The following is a 20,347-nucleotide window of genomic DNA, read 5'->3' as shown; positions in this document are numbered from 1 at the left end:
TGTGCTCACTATTGCCTTCAATTTACACAGCAGACACCAGTGTTCACAATTCAGATCGAGTCACTATTGTAGATGACGCAGTCCTGTAGGCAAAAGACATTGCTCTAGTGCGCTCTGTCCACACCACGCATATGCATCATCACAGGGTCCGCATACGGTTTTTGTTGCTTCACGTATGGGAAATTGGGCAGCTCAAGTCAACGCCACGAGGCTGTGGGACCTTGCTGACCGCTCTCTGGCCTACACTGCAGACAGCAGTGTTTACAATTCAGATCGAGTCGCTATTGCAGATGATGTAGTGTTGTAGGCAACAGACATTGCTCCTAGTATGGACCGCCCGCAGCACGCTTCATCACTGGCTGTGCACATGCTGAATGCTTTTGATGTGGCTATCTAAGTGCACTAGACCTCATGGACCCTTTATGATACAATCTTTTTGTGTTTTATTTCAGATCAACTGTCTGTTTCTTAGTATACCACAAGTTTTGGTTGTTTTACGATAGAATCTTTTCTGTATTATTTCACATACAGTGTCCCTACCTTACTGCAGCACAAACTATTGACCCTTTTATAATTGAATCTCTGTGTGTGATTCAATGATTGCTGTTGTATTTGATGCTTGGAGCAACCATTCCCTGAGGGCTGCTTTACACTTACCCCACACGCATCCAGCACAGACGTCACTGGATATGTAACCCTGGTAATAAAAAAGAGTCGAGTGCACGTGCCCATACCCACTTCCACTATCTATCTGTGTCCGTGTGTTCATTATGTTTGCATGATACTGCCCCTGGGCCGTAGCACATTACATTGCGCTGTGGACAGCGTATGCAACCATGTTACCTCTGGCAGTGGGGAAAAGTTCTGTTATGTAGCTTTTAGATGCATGGCTATCACAGGTGGAAGGCTACTTTACAGAGCATGAATATTGATGAAGAGGATGGTTGCATGTTGTGTGTACTGTCAGATATGTTTACATAGCAAAATGTTTTCAAAAAAGCTCTGTAAGGAGAAGAGGAGTCTCTCATCAAACGCTGTAGAGAGAATGGGGAAAATGGGTGGGGTCCTCCAACTGTTACAATGGGAAATGTTATGAACCAATCAAATGTTTTTCTTTAAGGTCACATGGCAATCGCGCAGCGAGCGCGCAAGGAGGCCGCACCCGACGCTATTTTGAGAAAATATTACCCTAATATAAGTTTATTACAGTTAGAAATATATACATGTTTAAAATATTTTAGATTATCGCTGTTCTCATATACACTTTAAACTTATTTAGATATAGTTTTGAGACGTTAAAAAAAATTAGGGAATTGTGTTCCCTGCACGACACCATACGTCTATGACATAACACAGGGTCTGGCAGCATGCACTCGTCCCATACACGTGAATACGTACATGACGTAAGGCGCTGCTTGGTACTGCGTACCCGTCGCATACCAAAGTAGCTGCTGGTGCGACCACATACGTATATGATGTTACGCGGGACGCGGTGCCACGAACCCGTTGGATACGAAAAATATGAGAGGATAGTCCATTCTTTGTAAATTCCTAGATGGTATTTATTTAAGTAGTAATAAAGGAGAGCCCCACCAGGAGCAGTCTGTGCTCTGCTCAGCCCATACAGCGACTGACTAAATCATACCAACATTCTAACCTTCAACATTCTAAAATGCACACATCCTGGCTGAGCAGCATACTACAGCAACCTTTATGAGTTTAGCAATATGGCGGATAGGATTGGCGTGCTGATGCAGCTTGGTACACTACTGGTACAGGACTTCAGTTTTCTCCCCCCCAAAAAACCGATATACATACTTTTTTTTTAAGATATAAAACATTACATATTTTTCTAATTAAAAACAAAAAAGGTTTATAGAGTTCTAAAATATTACAAATTTTTTTGAAAAATATAGGTTTTATAAATATTAAAATATGAAATTAACATTTAAAAAACCTTTGAAATTCACTGATAAAAACAGAGGTTTTACAGATGTTATAGTTAGGAATTAGCATTTAAAAAACCTTAGAAATTCACTGAAAAAACCATAGGTTTCAAGGACATTATAGTTAGTTGGACATTTGACTCATATAAAACCAGAGAAATTCGCCCGTTATAGTTAGTTGAGCTAACTATAACTTGCGCGCCCGCAATGCACTGGTGATGATGTCACATATTACATCACTCATGACATGGTCACTGATAACATCATCCACCTGATAATCTGATGCACATAATGATGGCCTAATATAAACTTTGATACACGCACTCTAAAATACAGACTACTATTTTTGAAACCATACACACAACAATGCCAGATACTATATACCACCCACTATTTCCTAGGTCTACACTCACATCCACTCACTTATACATGCAGTTACCCATCAATACAGTACTATAATATGCACTCATACACCTATACATACACTCACAGTCCGCCACTCATCCAGAGTTACTCACACACCTAGTCAGTCATGCAAAGAATCAATCACATACCCATTTACTCATGTATACAGTTATACACACCAACTGCATTATTTATACACACACCACATCACTTATTTATGCAGATACTAACACATACTTACTGTCTTATATAATCACTGATACAAGCAGACACTTTTATACACCCACTCCTTCAAATAACTTACTCTCACGTATAGTCATTTATATACTCCAACACTCACATATACAGCCTTCAAACATATATAGTTACTCACACATATACCAGTGAGACATTCATTCACTCACCAACACACCCATACACACAATAACTCACCCATACAGCCCTTCCCAGATGTACTTTCGAATCCATACAACCAGTAAGTCACCCACTCAGACATGTATGCAGAGTCACACACCCCCCACCTGCCCACGCAGACACTAAGGCACTCATACAGATACTCAGACAACAAATCAATAACCCATATAGACACTCATGTAGCTACTCACCAACCCATGCAGCCGCTTATACACCAACTAAGACACTAATATAGACTTTCACACAGTTTAGTCACTAACCCATACATTCAGTAACACATGTTCAATCACTCAGTTATACAGTCAGTCACACACCTACTAAATAATCCATTCAGGGATTTGTAAATTCACTCTTTCTTCAATACACCTTGGCATAGATATATATAAAAATATTTAAACTTTACAGAAATACACATTCACTGGATGATGTCATCAGTGATGTCATCAGTGATGTCACTGACCATGTCATGAATGATGTAATATGTGACATCATCACCAGTGCATTGCGGGCACGCGAGTTATAGTTAGCTCAACTAACTATAACGGGCGAATTGCTCTGGTTTTATAAGAGTCAAATGTCCAACTAACTATAACGTCCCTGAAACCTATGGTTTTTTTAGTGAATTTCTAAGGCTTTTAAATTCTAATTCCTAACTATAACGTCTGTAAAACCTATGGTTTTTTCAGTGAAAACATATATATATATATATATATATATATATATATATATATTAATTATTATGTATTTGTGTTTAACTTTTTAAAATTAAGCTTATTTGTTATATCTGTTAAAATGCATATTAACTCTACTTTATTTTTTTTAAATTAATTACATTATTTAATTTATTTAATATTTATTATTTTATAATATATATAAAGATCGATTTTTTGTTCAACTATATTTTTGACATCAATATTGTTTTCCCGATATTTTTGTACTTAAGTATAAGGAGTCAATATTTTTGGATACTTTTTTCATCTATATTTTTTACATCAATATTTTATTCGGGATAGAAGACTACTTGAAACACACTATCCTTGTCTCATTCAAGGATATGTTGCTCCGTTCTCAAAACTTCCAAGAAATGATAGAATGCTCTTTACCAATAGCAGGAGAGAAAAGATTGTGCCAGCTCTCTATGACTTATTGGTTTTTGTACGCGCTCTAAACAGGCCACATAGCAGTTCCACCATTCAATTCAAATGCATGGAAGCCATCTGTGACCCAACCTGTTTAGATATCCAATCCAGTTTTGTTCATAATAATATAGCAATGGCGCAACTCTTCTTCATTTTTGAAAAATAGGGCCTTATTATGATGATGGTCGGATGAACATGCAACCCCCATTGCAGCGGGAGTGTGAATGCCCGACAAGTAGTCAGAGGTCCCACCCTCCATATTATGATGCAGCCGCCATGTAGGCAGTCATAAACATCCCGGGCCCGATTCACAGAATTAACTTAAGACTAAATCCTAAACTTACTACTTTGTGGTATTCACAGAATGCACTTACTACTTTTGGTATTCACAGACTGCACTTACTACTTTTGGTATTCACAGAATGGATTTACGACTACTAACTTTACGTCCGCACTCGGGCCGGAAATTCCGGCCCGGAGGCGGAGCTTTCGGCCCGAAAGCGGAGCTTCCGGCCCGGAGGCGGAGCTTCCGGCCCAGAGGTGGAGCTTCCGGCCCGGAGGTGGAGATTTCGGCCATGGCTAAATCTCCGCCACCGGCCGGAATCCCCACCTCCGGGCCGGAAGCTCTGCCTCCGGCCCGGAAGCCCCGCCTCTTGGCCGGAAGCTCCCCCTCTGGACGCAAGCTCCGCCTCCGGGCCGGAATTTCCGGCCCGAGTGCGGACGTAAAGTTAGTAGTCGTAAATCCATTCTGTGAATACCAAAAGTAGTAAGTGCAGTCTGTGAGTACCAAAAGTAGTAAGTGCATTCTGTGAATACCACAAAGTAGTAAGTTTAGGATTTAGTCTTAAGTTAATTCTGTGAATCGGGCCCCCCTTGTTCTATTGTGGCTTGTGCTGCAGCCAGGAAAAATGGTCCGCAGCACAAGCTGCAACAGAAAAGAGATGTTTTTAAGCATCCATGTGCCAGACACCATATGGTGCCTGGCACACAGTGCATGGATGTTTGGGGGGTGCACCTCATGTGCTCCTCTGGCCATGTAGCAGAGGCCTACAGGGCATGGGGACCCTGCTAGGGACCCCCAAAAGCCACTGTCTGGCAGCCTTTTCATGGTGGTCGGACAACCAGGAAAAGGCTGTCCGAAACTGACATCCTAATCTCCACAGCGATGCCTCAATAGGCACTGCCTCCTTTGTAGGGATTAGGCTCCACCGGCCAACTTGAGCCTGTCAGAGGCAGCAGTCCTTTCCCTGACCCACCTGGCTCCTTGAGCCTGTAAGAGGTGGTGGTCTTTCCCCCATCTGCTGCACTAAGACCAGCAGTATCATAATCCGGCAGTCGTACCACTGCCCTAGATGTCGGGTGGATGGCCACCGACGGCTTGTCAGTGGCGGTCTGCCCGACTTCATTATTGGGCACATGGGTAGATTGAATAATTGCAGTGTAGAATTCACCTAAATTCTCAGAGGGCACAAAGGGTAATGCAGATATTTTTTTAAGTTCAAATTGTAATTGCCTATCTCTTATGTAGTCACCTTCAAAGGATGTTTTTTGTAGTTTATGTCAAATTTCCTGCACAAAATGGAATCAAATATCCTTCAATTTGGAAACCAGGGTACAGTTTGTTTATCTTTGAAATCATAGCCAATTCAAAATTGATTATTATTTTTGCAGGACTTTTGCTAATAGTTTGTGACTTTATTACAGATAGAAATTCAAAGTAAGTAGAGGATTCATTGTCAGGAAGTAAATCATAGATTAGTAATATTGTGTTGCGGTTAATGGAAGCATGAATAGTATATATTTGGTTCAATCGATATACTGTTGTTCTGACCGTCCTGCCCATCATCCAAGTATCACAAATCTCCAGGTTGTGTACAGTTTCAAATATTAGTACTTTATTAAGAGAGCTGTCATTATCATAGATAAAGGAGGATTAATGAGTGTGAGTCTCTTTTAGATCTGGAGGTATTAGCATGTAGCTAAAAGCTTTAGGTTTGGAGGGTACATATTTAAACACCACTCTATTTGCCACTCTTTTAACATTAGGAATGGTTGGCCACATGTGTTGGAATGTTTAGTGATGGGAAAAAAAGGATTGTTTTACCTTATTGATTGATTCTTTGTTGTATTAACCAAGTGAGCAGGTTATCTGTTCTGATTATAAGTTTCTCTTTGCAAAATTTGCATAATTATCATATGTGGCTTTAGTGGTTGAAGACACTCCTTCTGGTGATTTGGATTTGTGGTTGGTCTCAGTTTTCTGTTTGTTTTAGTGGTTATTTAGAGTTGAATTTTCAGAAAACAAAACAAAACATTGTGATTGTTTTATTGGGAATGTTTAATGAAGCCTAAAACATTAACATGCTAATTTGCCTGTATGAAGAAACAAGTTAAACAAATTAATTAAAAAAATTTGATTTTAGACTTTAACTTAATCAAATTATATTAACTGTTAAATCTTTAAAAATCTGAAAGCATGAGGGCCTGATTACGATGGTGGCCAATTGGACCACTAACTGCCATCGTATTGGGCAGGTTCATCTGACAATGACTTAGCGGTTCCACCTGCCCTATTAGGATAGGACCACTGTGCAGACGGTCGTAAAAGGCTTTTTTCTACTTCGACATGTGCTGTGGCCCAGGAAAAGGGCTGCAACACAAGTCGCAGTAGAAAAAGGCACTATGTGCAGATCAATGCATGTGTGCCAGGCACCATGTGGTGCTTGGTACACGGTGCATGGATGTGTGTGGGGGCAGAGGACGGGTGCCCTGCTTGGGGTACCCAAAGTCTGTTTCCATCTGCCTTTTCATAGCGGTGTGACCTCCACGAAAAAGAAGTTGGAAAGGCACATCCTAATCCCTACAGCAGTGCCCGAGCAGGCACCACCTTCATTGTAGGGACAGGAGTTCAACCGTCGCCCCAACGGGATCCTAGATCCTGTCAGAGGTTGCGGTATTCCCCCCAACCTCTGCTCTCCGACTGAAGGTATTGTAATCCAGGTGTCGGGCTGAAGGCCTGGATGTCGGGCGGACCTCCACCAACCGTTTGTCGTGGCGGTCCACCCGCCATCATACTAAGGCCCTAAGGGCCCGATTCACAGAAGTAACTTAAGACAAAATCCTAAACTTACTACCATTTTGGTATTCACAGAAGGCACTTACTCATTTCGGTATTCACAGAAGTTAGGAGTCCTAACTTTAGGACTCCTAAATGCCTTCTGTGAATACCGAAAGTCTTAAAGTTAGGATTTTTCTCAGTTTAGGAGTAGTAAAGTTAGGAGTCCTAACTTTAGGACTCCTAAACTGAGAAAAATTCTAACTGTAAGACTTTCGGTATTCACAGAAGGCATTTAGGAGTCCTAAAGTTAGGAGCCCTAACTTTACTACTCCTAAACTGAGACAAATCCTAACTATAAGACTTTCGGTATTCACAGAAGGCATTTAGGAGTCATAAAGTTAGGAGTCCTAACTTTACTACTCCTAAACTGAGAAAAATCCTAACTTTAAGATTTTCGGTATTCACAGAAGGCATTTAGGAGTCCTAAAGTTAGGACTACTAACTTCTGTGAATACCAAAATGAGTAAGTACCTTCTGTGAAAACCAAAATGGTAGTAAGTTTAGGATTTTGTCTTAAGTTAGTTCTGTGAATCAGGCCCAGAGTTTTGAGTTTTTCACTTAGGTTTGAATAGTTAACCATTTCCTGATGTTACAAAGTATTTTCCGTTGCTGTGCTATTTTTTATCAATGTTGAAAGAGTCACCTAACATTATTAATGATAGTACAAAAGAAAATAAAGTGCACTAAACACGTTTTTTCAATGCACAATGTATTTGGTTAGAATAAATAAGAAAATTGGCATAAATTATTAAAAGAATATACAAGAAAAACAGTGTTACCTTTTGAAATATATTTAATGTGTTAACGATGGAACAGCTGTTGATTAAAGGTTTGGAATTTCATCACATTTCTTTTAAATGAAATACAAGTCCTTGAATAAAATAAAACATAACAATAGAAAAGAAATTTTTAACAAATATTTAAATGATTATTTTTATGTTAGTGATTTGATGATTGCAAGCTTACCTTGTTAGTCATCCAGATGGCAGTGTTTCAAGAGTTCACTGTAGAACGTCTGTTTACTCCAGAGCCAGTCACAGGACTGTACACAAAAGAGTTGACTGCCAAACTTTTTATATGTGTTTATTGTCTTAATCTTAATTTAAATCTATACCTGATCTTGAATTTACATTTTCTATAAAAACATTCAATGCAAAACCATATTTAGTTAAAAACATTAGAGATAAGTAATGAACTTTGTATGAAACATCATTTCAGTCCACCCTTTTGGTGTGGGCATACTCTTTTTAAGAAGTCAGTTACATTTTTTTTTAACTCCGAATGAGTAGTGATGTAAAAAGCACATGCAAAAGATAATTTATGGTCATATGCACATGTAAACAAAAACACAGAGTAAAACATATTTTATGGCGTAAAGGCTGGCACTGTAATGGCACTAGTCATTACATTCAATGTTACTGCAGAATACACACCCCGAGTAAAAACACAGTGGAGAAAAGGCATGCAGAGTAAATTTTGATATCATCCAGGCTCCAGCATCTGACTCCACCTCTACAAATTTACCTATAATATTAAGCACTCTCAGATGATCATAAAAAGTCACCCCCCACAGTCTCTCCTATCATGTCAGTAGTTTCTGCCAAACTGACCCTATTGCTCCTTTATGGACTTATTATATTGCCTACTAACCTGGCCCACTGGTAGGTGCATGCAGAAATATTTCTGCTGCCGCAATTGACTTTACACCTAAAGGTTGGAATTCAACTTACTTTGTTTGGATTATGTACCGTAGCATATTTTGGATGCCAGGTTTCAGTAAAAAAGTGCTTCAAGTGGGACTTTAAAGACAGTATTGTGAGGTGAACTGGGAAGTGCTGTGGTTATACAATCCCCTCGAGCTAAGTATGGAAGGAAGTCTTTGTCCGCTTTGGATCTAGCATCTTAAGGATATTGCTGTATATATTAAACTTTCAGAAATGGGGCACATAAAAGCAGTTGAAGCTGTGCACCACCTGCCAGCCAGGTAGTACCAAAGGAAAACTTTAAAAAGCATTGTCACAGCCATATCTTTTGGCGCTTTTATGTCGATTTTTCAAGTTCTCATGTTGGCCAAGACCTTGAGGTTTAGTAAAATAGATATATAACACACATACTTATAGGGGCATTCTGCCAGCCCTCTTCATCCACCTGTCAGTTGTTGTGTCTATAGCATACAACAAGGAGAAAAGGGTCAGTCAGCTTCAGCCATTGGTTAGCTTCACTGTGAGTAATGGCTTTCTGCTTTTTCACAAAGAGCATGTCTGCATGCAAAACAGATCCCTTTAGTGCCAGGGAATGATCTGTCCACGCAATGCTGCCCTACACAGAACACCCCAATTACATAGCTGATGGAAGAAGGAATCTTTTACACAGCATTGGTATAGGTGATTTGAAGTAGTGTTCAATCAGATAGTAGTATTGGGGGTCCCTCGATGCAGTTCTAGAAATTCTCTTGTTTGATTTCAAAAGAAGCAAAAGTGTTGGAGACCACTTGATTTGTACCCATAGTTTTTCCATTTCCCCTAGTTCGCAGGTAACACAACTCCATTCTTGGGTCACTACAAGTGTGGCACCTGCAGTCTCTGCCCTAATACATTCAATGCTATGGTTTTTGATCACGACAAAATTCACTCTTCTTCTAATGTCTCATAAAAACCATAACTCTTGCAATGTAAACTATGCTATCTAGTGTCCATGTGGGAAAATCTCCATTAGAAACATTACACAACTCATCTGATGCAAAATTCTACAACATAAAAATAGGACACAATGAGGCTCTGAAAATACACTTCTTTCTAGAAGAGCACTATCAACAAGTGAGACACGCAGAACAGGACATCGGGTGGCAAGTGATCAAATATGTATCACTGAATCTATGTCGGAAGACATCCATAAGACATTAATAATTCTTGAATGCCATTGGATTGACTATCTGGACTTTGTGAAACCTAGGTTAAACATGCTGGAAGAGATTCTTCAAATGTTGTCTAGCTATGCAAATTAACTCAGAAGTGTTATGTGAGGTTTTCGTACATGTTACATACTCATTTCTTTTTATTGGATTTTATCCATTATCAACCTATATATGTTTCTTTACATTTCCTTGTATCTACACTATATATATCTAAAGTTTTTTAATTGCTGTTTCTTCCACTTCACCAACATCTATTAATAATTCATGATTTTCAACTTTGGGTTCGATTCCGATCTCGGTTGGAAGGGGCTCCAAATCGGTTTCGGCTTTGCCCTTACTGATCTGGAGCCCTTGTTCCTGACCAATTAGTTCCCTGTTCTGAATGACCAAGTACGATGCCTGGAAGCCATTAGTGCTGACCGAATCGGTTCCGAAAGGCATCCAGAGTGATCAAGCCTTCCTGGAGCCAATTCTTACAGCTCTATGGACTTGGTTTCCTTGCAAGCAAGTACGATAAACAATATGGACAGCCTTTTCGAATCGGTATGCCCGAAATAAAAAGTCTGCCTAATCGGTCTTTGGGGGCCTGTAGCAGGCCCCCCTTCACCCAGGGCCCTCCGAAAGAGGCCCTTGGGGGTACCCAAAGGTCCCCTCTTCCCAACCATGTCCAGTGTGGCAGGCACCATGGGGTGCGCGCCACAAGGTGCAAGGTTTTCCCCAACCACCCCTTTCTGTAATGGTAGCCTGTGTTCACGTTCGGTACACAGGCTCCCGTTGAACTCAATGGGAGTCCGACCAAATTGTATCCAGATGCATTGTATTTTTTCGGTCAGACTCCCCCAATCAGAGTCGTCCGGAAAGCATTCCGGAACCGAGTCATTCGGTATGCTTTCAGAACGAGATCGGAATCGACCCCTTTGTCTTTTCTGTCTGTGCCTTGGTTGACCTCAATTCCCCCCATTTTGTGGGGATTTATGCAAAATCCCAGGCATCACCTTTGTTTCCCTAACACACTCCCAAGACCTTCAGGCTCCCTTGATTTAAGTGATTGTGAGCACTATGGCTCATGTGTCCTGTTTAATTCAGGCTATGGCTGGAGTGTCCTCCACAATTTGTCATCCTCCCCATGACCACAAAGGAAATTTTCCATGTTCTTTGCCCATTTCAGGCTCTTGAAAGGGTCTTCCGCCCAGTCACCTGACCATTCTTGCAAGTCTACTTGAATATCCTTGATTTTTACTGCTCAGTGGCAACTTACGTTGTCCACAGTTTCTGCTTTCATGTGGCTCACCTACAACTGAACCAACGTGCTCACAACTGGCTGGCCATTTTTACTTCATGTACATCTATGCTTCAAATTATTACAATTTTCTTTTGTACTACCTGTTTTCCATTAATCAGCTTCGTGGTTGTCTCACACATGATTGTTGCTCAATACATGTCATTATTCATCTATTGTCCATTATTATTACCACATTGTTTGATTTTTTTGATTTTGATTTTTGAAGGAATTGGTTTCCTCAATCTGCTGTTATAATGAATGCCTCTAGCTTCCCTTTCGAACACTACTCCCATATGAAAGTCCACCTCACCTACTGTGGTTCCTTTTGTTCTTCCAAGTAACTTCTCTGATTGTCTTTCAACATTGTCCCGGTGATGGCCTGAATGTTGATTTGTCCAAATACAGATATCAAATCTTGATTGGAGTTGCTTAAACTACTATATGTGATATTATATTTCACTCCTTGTACAGACTATTGTCTGCTGCATTGGATCTGCCATTGTTTCTGCACCGTTGCTTTTCACTAAAGCACTTTCATTGTTGCATTGCACTGCGTGTGTTACTATGAATCACAACTAAAGATGGAAATGAATACTGTAATTAAATGTTTGGTGTATTTCTCTTTCTGGATACCTCTCAAGGGGCCAGATGTATCAATATTGGATTTTGCGATTCCATAATAGTGAATTTTACCGATTCGCTATTATGGAATAGCAAAATGCAATGTATGTAGGTTTTGCAATAATAATTGTGATTCCTACATATTCATTAATTGCGAATCGCAAAGAGGCCCATAGGAATTAATAGGAAGACATTCGCAATTTGCGAGTACCAAATAGGTACTTGCAAATTGCACCCCCTAAAAGGTAAGCAAGGGCATGTATGTACGCCACATGGCACCTTGAAAAATGCAAAAAAGTGAATTTTTCATGGAAATCGCATATTACCACCAACTTGAAGTTGGTGGTAATTTGCGATTCCTTAACGGCAGGTCGCAATTTTTTTGGCTTCCTGCATTTCATTTAAGGAATCGCAAATTGCGATTCATTAAATGCATTCAGAAAATAGGGAATCACAATGTTTGTGAATGCCTTTTTGGATGATGCATCTCAAAAGGCTTTTCCCCCTCTGCAAACAGGTCAATTCTGAGAATCGGCCCGTTTGCGAATGGGAAAAATGCTTCATACATCTGGCCCTATGTTCTAATCTGGTAACTTTCCCTTTATATCTGTTTTTCATTTCAAGCATTATAGTGCACAGTTTGTTGAGCCACCTCGTTTGACTATTTTTAATGTACCCCCCTAAAAAATTATTTTTCTTTGCCGAATCATTCACTTTATTCATTGTTGCATACATTATTACATAGACTTAATCAGTAAAGAATTAGGTCCATCATGACTGGCTTACAGACAAGTCTTCTGCTGACCTCAGAAACTGTAGGTTTTGATGGTTGGCTTGCATGTTTTCCGGATCTTTAGCACCTATCAAATAGTGCCCCGCTGAGCATACTCCATTGGGGGGCATCACTGCCACCACCAGGCAACTACTGTTCCCTTGCGCAGCCAACGGTCCTCCACCGTAACAACTTTGCAAGTCATAACGCGGTGGACGGACCACTGACACCGTGACTTGTAATCAGGCCCTAAGACTTTTAGATGAATTACTGCTCCAGTAGTCCATGTTCTGACCATGTATTACTATTTACCAAGAAAAAAGAGCATACTCTGTAACTGACACTCTCGTGATCAAAGTTGATGCCCACTTAGTACCGACAGCTGATTAGCTTGATGACCACTTAGTGACTGCCCACTTTCTGAACATGTTTGATTTAATTTCAAGGTACTGGATGATTGTGCTAAGAGAAGGAGCAAATGAGACTCCCCCAAAGATCAGATTGATACTGTTTTTGCATTAAAGAATTTTCTGCTATCCTCCAAAAATTGAGTGAACGGGATATTTTTTTACCCAGATGTGTATGCCCAGATGTAGACGTCAAATTGCTTAATTGGAGCACACTTGTTCAATCAAAAGAGATTGAGGAAACCACTGTGATCTTCATCGGCAGAAGATTGTTGCCAATGAGAGTTTGCCCATATTCAGAGGGACACATTTTATGCAATCTGGGCCATGAAGATATCTGGACAAGGAAGGGTAAATCTTGAGGGCAGTGCTGGTAACTGACAAGACACCAGGTAAATATTTTGATTTCCTTAGGGATGGGCATTAGTGAGCTTCTGTGGGAAGGTGGCAGGGTTATCGCTTAGATAATCTGCATTTTAGTGGTGCACCCAGTTTGCGGTGGTCGGGATGGTGTTAACTTCAAAGTCCATGAGGTAATGTGTCCTAGAGACAGAAATACTGTCATTAATAAAGTACTGATGCAGAAAGGGAGTTCCAGATCAGAAATTCATGAAAATTTTGAAGGCTTATTAAGGATTAAAGTACAGTACAGAAAAATGTAAATACAGTATCAACCTCATTGAATCAGAGTAAGTACATATAAGTCAATTGCCGTACAGGAACATAAATAATGCAACAATTACCAAAAATCAGGCAAATAGGCCAAGTATCAAATGTGAAACAAATCAATAGAGAATCAGATAGCATTACTCGATGCTTTGGAAAGAGTATGGCTCAATTCCAATTTAAGGATTTGAATAGCCATTTACAGCAAATAAATCTAACTTGCAAAATCAGCATGGTATGAGTATTATTACAATGAATCACAATTCATATTTTAAAAATGTCACATAACCCTACCATCTAATACACTACATTAATTTTAATTCACCACTTCTGACCTAATGCCATCCGTAAGTGTTGAAACAAACTAGTTACATGAAACAATTGTGAATTATTGCAATGAAGTATGCTTGCAGGAAGACCCTTAAAAGTAACAAACAGGCTTTTTTCGGTGAGTTCTTTAAGAATAATATGTCATACAAAATCAACAGTACATATGTTGCAGCATGTGTTTATCAAGTAGAAAATATAGACACAGAATAAACATCATAATTTAGCAGCCATTTTAACAAAGATGGAGACGAGACCTAACTGAGATCTAGTTAGCATAAACCAGAATACCAACACTAAAATACTTCATAATGATTTTGCATCAATTCTCAATTGCAACACCTCTAAGTCAATGCATATTTGAGAATGCGATATAAAGAGGCATATTCTCAAGGACGTATCGCAGAGTTATCGGCACTTTATCGCAACCAAATTGGCGATAAATTTATCGCCCCATTCACAAGCTGGTGCTAACAGCCGATACCACCAGTTTACCTGCGATAGCATCTGCACAAATCATCACCACAGATGACCCCGGCAACTATCGCTAATGAAATGCAGAGTAGGCGTTCCCGAGCAAAAAACTGTGACAACACCACACCGCAACATTCTCAACGACCAGCCAGATCTGCGATAAGACCACTAAACAGGCGATAAGGTGCTTTAGCCGCAGGAAATTAACACCTGCTCTGACTTGGCACAAAGTCGGACGACAACCTGCACCAGATAAGGGAGCCCAGCACACAGCCACACCTGAAGACCAACAGATGCCATGGAGCCACTGATCATGCAGCTCGGAGTCCCAACAGGGCCACAACACCCACCACCACCACCACCAGGACCGCCATCCACCCCCAGAACCCGCCCACCCCACCGGATCACCAAAGAGGCAGCGCAGACAAAGACAGCGGACCTTCGGGAAACGCACCAGCCTCACAGACCTAACACCAGACAATGTCATTGCCCACTACAGGCTCAAAAGGACAACCATCCTCCGCATCCTGACCATCATTGCACACAGGCAGACAGTACCAACACAGCGGACAACCAACATCCCACCTCAGACAAAGCTGCTGGCTGTGCTGCACCTGCTGGCCTCTGGTACCTCCCAACCAACAACCTCCAGAGTCGGAGGAGTTTCGCAGCCAGCCCTATCCAAGTTCCTCACACCTGTCCTGGATGCCATCATCATTTTGGTACCCCAGGACCTTTACGTCCCCCACAATGCTCAGGAACAGCTGGAGACCAAGCAAGGCTCCTATGTCATAGTTGTATTCCTGCACGAGTTGGGGGCAATCGACTGCACACATGTCTTACCTGTGTCCCCTGTCGACACTGCACACAATTACCACAACAGGAAGCACACGCATTCCATTAATGTGCAGGCAACAGTGGACCACCGGGGAATCTTCACCAATGTTGTCGCCAACTACCCAGGCAGTGTGCATGGCTCATACATCTTCCGACAGTCCATCATCAACCAGCGCTACCAGGATGACACCTACGGAAATGTCCTGTTCGTTGGTAAGTACCAACTGAAGACAGCACACCCCCCAACTCCACAATCATGCAACTTACAACTCTGGAAATGCACATGTCACAGACTCACATTCAATATGCCAAACAACATGCCCACCCACCAGACACGACAGCACAACTTACTGTGGCAACCTGGGCTAGCCATGTACATGAGCCATCAATGGCATGGCACCTCAGCCACACAATAGCGGAATGTGGGGAGAGGTGGGAACCAGGCATGTGTGAAGGAGGCAAGTGACCCATGAATGAGAAGGAACACAATGCCAAGTGTGGCAAAGATGTGCTGGACAGATTGCAGTATGCAGACCACAGACATATCCATGTCTACATGCACTACTGGTGTTTGGAGTGTAGTGGACAGTGGACACAACCATGTCACCCCAGCCAGTGGGGAAGATCCTGGAAGTGTAGCTTGTGACATCCCCCCCTGTAAGCGTGTGCAGAGTGGGCTGGCCAGGCATACGCCAGGCCAGTGTAGGGGTGTGAATAAAAAGCACGTAGCTCTGGGCGTGTTTCTCTTCCGGACTGCCCAATGTGTCTGCCAGGGAGGCGCCTCCCAGCCCCCCACAAGGCCGACGCTGTCGCCGTGAGAGGTGTTGCCTGCGGTCCTGTGCACCTGCTTCACCCCGGCCCGCTGGTACCCGAACCCGTCTTGCCCGCACCTGCGCACCCATGCCTCACTGCTCACCTGCCGACACCGGTGTGTGTCAAAGAGGGCCCACCACTTGCCGGCGCATGCCCCAAGCCAGAGGCCCGCGACCTTGGCAGCCTCCTCAGACCATCACATCCTCCGTGACACAGGCCCGCATTACTCCTTTCTTGTTGACATACTCCACCGGCCGACACAGCTGCCAAGTATGTCACACATTTGAAACTGAATCTCGATTATGCAATGGCAGAGTACACGTCAATGCAGAGTTCAAATCACTATACTCCCTTCGATATGGTGCCACCGACTCTGTGCATGGCATTACAACCACACATGTCTGTAGCCCCTTGCTTGACAACACCTTCGGCCTACAATGTGGTCCAGCAGGCCTCACACCAATCCAATTTAGTCCGTACCAGGCAGGACACGGCATCGTCGCTGGCTAAACACCCACTCAGCTCTGTTGCTTCTACCTCCGTCAATTCCAAGTCATTCCCACATGCCATTTCAAAGTTGTGTGTCAGAGTTCCAGGAGGAGCTTGCCGAACAGCAGTTGGCCCGCGCTGACCTCTGCCTCTGGCCTACACAGCAGTCAAGTAGGTCACACATGTGGAACTGAGTCTTGATAATGCAATGGCAGAGTACACACTTTATGGTAGATTTTATGTCACTGTACACCCTTCAATGTGGTGCCACCAACTCCGTGCCTAGCATCCGAACGACACCTGTCTGTGGTCCCTTGCTGACTACTGCCTTCAGCCTATACTGCGGTCGAGTAGGTCACACAGTTGGAACTGAGTCTTGATTTGTGTATGGCAGAGTTCATAACATTGTATGCAAGGAGAGTAGTAAGAGGAAGATGTGATGCAGTCTGGAGGAAAAAAGGATCCTCGTTACGGAAGTGATCGAACACTACCAACACCTGCTCTGGTGCCACTAACTCTGTGCATCGCAAGCAAACGACACGTGGCTGTGGGCCCATGCTGACCGCTGCCTCCGGCCTACACTGCAGTCCAGTAGATCAAACATTTGGATCTGAGCCTTGATTTATTTAGGGTAGAGGTTATATCATTGTACTGGCCACATCACAGACTGCATGCCCTTTCAGCTCCGGTGCCACTATGTCTGTTCCCCGACATCCATGGACACTTTCTGGTTAAACTTTGGTGGCAATTGAGTCTATGGACTGGGGATTGTCTTCATCATCATGTTGGTGATACTGACTTTGTGGCAAAAATGAGGCTATAGCATTCCACTCCTCTATTTGCCGCTTCCGGACGGCTTCTGCCCTCTGCATCATGCCCTGGAGGACACCTTCCACTGTCCCCCGCAAACCTCTGCTACATTCAACTTGGACATCGACGAGGACCCGCTCGGCTCGTGTGGCCCTATCTCACTGCACCACAAGTGATCGTCCCGTGGCGGTGTGCCTGTGCCGGCCGCAGTGCATCCGGGGCCACTAACTCTGTGCAGCTCAAGTCATGGACCCTTTCTGAATGAATATTGGATAGCCTCTGTGTCGATGGCCTGGGGCACATCAACGTCATGTGTCTGTGACCCTGCGCTGTCCACTGCCTGCGGCCCCAACTGCGATCCACCTGGGCTCACACATCAAATTGAGTCCTGACCTGCCCGGACGTCGCATCACCGCAGGATACACACGCCACCACCGCCAGGACCAACTCCAAACAACAGGTGCAAGAGTCGGAGGTGTCTTACTGCCAGACTATCAGAGTTGCTCACACGTGTCGTGGGTGACATCATCAGCTTGATACCCTGCTCAGCTCTTCAGGTGCCACTAACTCAGTGCACCACACCTCATGGACCATTGTGGTTGCATATTGGGTGAACACTGTACTTTCTCCGGCTACCACCATGATGCTTCACAGTTGTTTCTGTTATGCTGGTGTTTTCTATTTCCGCTTTAATTGTGATCACTGTTAAAGTTGGTGCCAGCACCAACGACTTCATGAGGGCTGGCTTACACTCACCCCACACACATCCAGCACAGGCCTCACTGTACATGAGACTCTGGCAATAAAAGATGTCGAGCGCACGTGCCCATAGCCAGTTCAACAAACTGTGTGCTCATGATGTATGCATTAGGGTCCCGGGCCCTACAACATAACATTGTGCCGTGTACAGCAGACGCAGCCATGTCACCGCAGGCAGCAGGTGAGACCTTGCACATGTAGCTTTGTTGTCCCCCACTCAATACATAAGAGGAGTGAACTGGGCCGACGTATGCCAGTCCAGCGTGGGGGTGTGGATGATTAACCTGTGGCTCTGGGTGTGGTTCAGTGCTGGAAATGTGCAGAGGCATGTGTCTCTGTTGCAGTGTGTGTCTCTCTTTTGGGGTGTGTAGGTGGTCCCTGATGGGACTTAGACACCCACGTATGTGATATAGTTTGGCTTCCATGAGGTAGAACCCCACCCGCACCTGGTCGACCAACTCCTTCTGGCAGCCTGACACATGGTCTTTGAATCCAATGTGTGCTTCGGTGGGCTGCTGGGAGCCAGCCGTGGTGGTGGGTGTGTCATGCTGTGTGGTCTGTGCAGGGGCTGGGGTATCCTCGATGCAGCTGGGCTGCCCTGCTCCTGGAGGTCGAGTGCCTAAGATGGCCATGAACTGTTGTAGGGCGTCGATGGAGGTCCTCTTCAGCATCACTGTAGAGTTGTCTTGTGTGCTCTGCTGGAGGTGTTGTTTGTCCCTCTGCAATGTGAAGGGGAGACACTTGTTGACATTGTGTTGGCATGTATGTTGACACATTGTTCAAGTTTACATACAGACTGCATGGCAATGTACATAGTGACTGTTTGGGAGGAGCGGACTATGTGATGCGGGACAGTGGACATTTTGACTACATGACGTAGGTGAGGTTGTACATGTACATTTTCATCTCACAATTTCCTGTTATGTCAGATGTGATTGGCCCTTTTCTATGCACAAGCGGACCCAGTTGTGTCCTCTGTTCTGCAGTGTAAGTGTTGCACTGTGTACCACATTGTCGTCCATGTGGATGTGCTGTTATTGCGATTGCTCAGCAAGGAGGTTGCAGGTGCCGAGACGGTTAGATGACAGTAAGGAAAACTGAGATCTTTATACAGGAACTCGCTTAGTGGAACCTAAAAAATGGAGAAACTCAGGCTCTACAGTACCACTATGCATTTATGAAATAAACACACCACAGTGCAACCCATTTTTAAACAAGCTATGGCAAGCCCTGCTAAGGAACTCGCCCATGACAATCCAACTTAGGCGTTCGGAGCACCATTCGGAGCTACAGAAAAACCATACAAATTACATCATATTTGTTTTTTGAAGCACTCACTCGTAGCCACTGATTTCATCAATACTGGCATTTTCAAGCGCTTAGGAACACTATTGTACCCTCTGTACCCCTTGGTTGGTTGTAATACACCATTCTATTTGGCACGGTCCTGAGGAAGGTGGTTTTAAATCTACTTTATTCCACTGAAACGCACGTCGACCTTATTGTTAAAACTCTGTTGTACCCGCGTGTCTGATAGGGTGTGGAGACTAATTAGTTCTAAGTCTCCCCATGACTTAAATATGAATATTGGTTTTGGGTGTAGTATGAATGTGTGTGGTTGTGATTGAGAGACTGTGAGGATTGTAACAAACAAATAATTATTTAGTATTTGTTAAGGGTCCAGATGAAAATGTGACATTACCCTACTAAGGTGCCGATTCCGATCCTGTAAAACCCGGATACGAATGGTCGTACGGAGCGTATTCTCCGTACGACTCGTACCCGGGAAATGCTCCTTACAAATCAGCAAGTACGATTCGTACAGAAATACCATTTCCGTACGATTCGTAAAAAACTACGTGCGACGAAAAAATACCCACATTTCCGATCCGGGACATCGCCTACGTGACGTCCGGACGGAGTCAGGCAGCGTTCTATGGACCAGCAAGTACGATTCGTGCCTACGTCATTCCACACGGATCATTTTTTACGACAGCCAAAAACTCCCGGGAAATTGAGGACGACGCGAAGAAGGAGCAGCGGTACGCGACGGACAGCCATGGACCCCATCCTACGTGTCATCCCGGCCCTCCTAGCCTACGACCTGGTGCACCGAAACCGCCGTGCACGCCGCAGAAGGTCAGCACAACACCC

The sequence above is a fragment of the Triturus cristatus genome, chromosome 2_1 (assembly GCF_964204655.1).
Source record: "Triturus cristatus chromosome 2_1, aTriCri1.1, whole genome shotgun sequence".
NCBI lineage: Eukaryota > Metazoa > Chordata > Amphibia > Caudata > Salamandridae > Triturus > Triturus cristatus.
This window is presented reverse-complemented; position numbering follows the sequence as displayed.